The sequence below is a fragment of the Astatotilapia calliptera genome, chromosome 16 (genome assembly GCF_900246225.1).
Source record: "Astatotilapia calliptera chromosome 16, fAstCal1.2, whole genome shotgun sequence".
Classification (NCBI taxonomy): Eukaryota; Metazoa; Chordata; class Actinopteri; order Cichliformes; family Cichlidae; genus Astatotilapia; species Astatotilapia calliptera.
The window spans coordinates 33,124,161-33,126,878 of NC_039317.1; the positions used below are offsets into that span (position 1 = coordinate 33,124,161).

The 2,718-nt window shown below is 41.4% G+C and overlaps 1 long non-coding RNA gene across 2 annotated transcripts; it reads left to right on the forward strand.

Moving 5' to 3' along the window:
- The first annotated feature begins 301 nt into the window (after nucleotides 1-301).
- LOC113008323 (uncharacterized) lies at nucleotides 302-2,377 on the forward strand. Of its 2 annotated transcripts, none has more exons than XR_003270009.1 (3): nucleotides 302-395; nucleotides 607-713; nucleotides 2,031-2,377. It is a non-coding gene; the product is annotated as an uncharacterized LOC113008323 (long non-coding RNA). The 2 variants fall into 2 exon arrangements; XR_003270010.1 differs by having other exon boundaries at nucleotides 610-713.
- The last annotated feature ends 341 nt before the right edge of the window (nucleotides 2,378-2,718 follow it).

Sequence of the window (2,718 nt, forward strand, 5' to 3'; positions counted from 1 at the left end):
GCCTTGTAGTTTGGACCAGAAAGCAGAGTTCACACGTCATCACTTAAAGACCGGATTAGCAGCTGTTTTGAATGGTTTCCACTTGGCAATAATCTTTCTTACTGCACAACGATGGACTTTAACGGTTTATAAATGACCTTATAACCCTGATAAGCTTGATGAACAGCAACAGTTGCTTCTCTCAGATGTCTTTCCAAACTGCCAAAACATCTGCTTTCATCCAGGTGCCCACACTTACTGATGATGATTAATTAGTGCATGTGAATAGCATCACCTGGTTGCAGTCCAGGTGTACTTTGTTTTTGACTCGCTGCTTCTGCAATTTGGCTTAGTTTTTGTTATCAAAGAGACATAAAGACAAAAACCATTTTATTTCACACAACCAATTCACTCAGGTGAGTCCCTCAGTTTACTGCAACTTTTTAATTTGGCTACTTTTTCAGGCACACTTGCCAGCACCTGGCAGGAGGCCAAACAAATAAAAAGCCAGAAATCAGAAAGCAATAAACCTTATGCTGTGATTAGATTTACAGCAATCTTATTTGGACATGTGTAGCGAGGAAAAAAAAGAAAAGCTTTTGTCTGATGAAACATAATTTGATTTAGCAGCGTGCAGCCAGTGAGTTTGGGACATTAGCAGAGCAGGGTGCTGGAAGCTGCCAAGACCGTCTCACCAGGCGCCCACCCAGGTGGGGAGGAATTGATTTTATATGGTAAAGAAAATATTTTGCACTTAACTTCCTTTCTGTCCACTACAAAATGCCAAAATCTGATTTAGCAAGAGAGACTAAAGCATGCAAATCAGATTTCTACTGCATTGTTTTAAATATCCTTTTCTGTTCTGTCCACTCCTCTAAAATATCATTGCAGCTTTATTCAGTCAATATGATAATCATATAAAGTGCAATGGAAATGATTATGTCTATAAATGAGAAGTTATTGTAGGCTATTAAGGGAACAGTTATAATACATGTTTTTATCTACACTTCCAACAAAGCTGAAAAGGATAAATGTCCTTCTGCACAGTGCACATCGCTGCTCTGCACACACATAAGAATGCAAGCTCACGGGGTGATGTGTGAGGTCGTAATACGGCCAAAAATTGAACTATTTAATGCACCTTCCTTTTACTGATATGATTTTGTTTATTGGGGTTGTTGCTGCCGTGTTGGGTTAAAGAAAAATGTTCCCAAAGCCGCTGGATTTCTGCTCGTCCATTTGATCCTTGAGTATGGATTTATGCACGTAAGCAACCCGAGCCAACAGCTGGAACAGTTTTATGCAATGCAGAGTCGGTTCACCTAGCAGCTCGGTTTTACTGTCTTCTAGTAAAAACACAGACTTACTGTATGCACAGGGCTGCCAGTTGCTGATGCACGCTAATCAGCACAGAGGAGAAAAAAGTAGAAGTTAGGTACCAGTTGTGGGGCATCTGCCTCCATGATATCTAAATGCAAACTTATCAAAGCCAGAGAAGGACATCCAGACTGAGCTTTACTCGGTAATAGCACCAAACTTTAAAAAAGCATCTATTGTAAAGGTCCAATTAGTCCAAGACAAATTGGCTTTTTCTTTATTTTTTAGAAAACAATTTCAGCACTATCAAACAATATCATATGAACATATTATTACTATTTAAAACATTCTTTGTTCCCCATTTCTTTGTCTGATTTATTGCCTTGCTATCAATCACCAGAACAGCTCCAGTTCCATCCAGAAACTTTTGGTTTTGATCAAGAGAAACAAAACGATGAAACATGGAATATGTCCTGTGTGTGTGATCAGTGATTCGTGCTTCTGAGCAGAGTTAAAATCTGTGTTAGTAGGTTACACTCTCAGCAAATGCCAACCACAAGAGACACGCCTGAAGTGTGAGTACAAAGTGTGTGTGTGTGAATCTACAGGCTTGCAGACGTTCACACTGGTACACTTGAGTTTGCATGAGCCTCTGTTCAAGAGTGTTGGCTCAGTGCTCGTGCAGAAACTTTGACTTGTGTTCATGCGTGTGCTGTTGTGTGTTTTTATGTCAGCAGAAAGCGTGAGAACCAGGTCGGTCTCCCGAGAAGAAGAAAAACAGTGAAACGATGGAGTGATGAATAAATGAGGGCAGGAGCGATGAGAAGAAAGAAGAGAAAGAAATGCTGATGCCGACAGGTCAGTGGTAACGGCTCTCTGAGCTAATTACACGAGGCTAAGAGCAAACTTCAGTCGTACTGCACAGAGTTACAGCCAATTAAAAACAGTATAAAGGGGAGCAGATGGTCAGGGATGCTGGGCAGTGCAGGAGAAATGGTTTTCCTATATTGGACCTTCTCTCACTGTGGTTTCATATAAACTGCTGGTGTGCTGCCTCCGTCTTAAATCTGGTGCTTTATGATGCACACACACACACACACTCTTGTAATTGCACACAATGCATGCCGTGCCCAACTGTAAGGCAGTTATCCAAAACTGTTGTCACTTTGGGCCCATCAGTACTCTCACTGTTAAGATAAATTATTTGAGTGGGTGACAAATTTCCTGCTGTGATCTTCCAGCTAGTCTCCATCAGGCGTGTGTGCTTTGGTGTGTTTTCATGGGTGCGTGTTAATTAGGAGCAAGCTTTCACGACTCGATTAAATGAAGAGAATCTTTGATCGTTCCTTCTTTGCCCTCTCACGGGTACAAACTCCAAAACAGCCTTAGGACACAAAGTGTGAGGGTGGAGGAGCGAGTGGA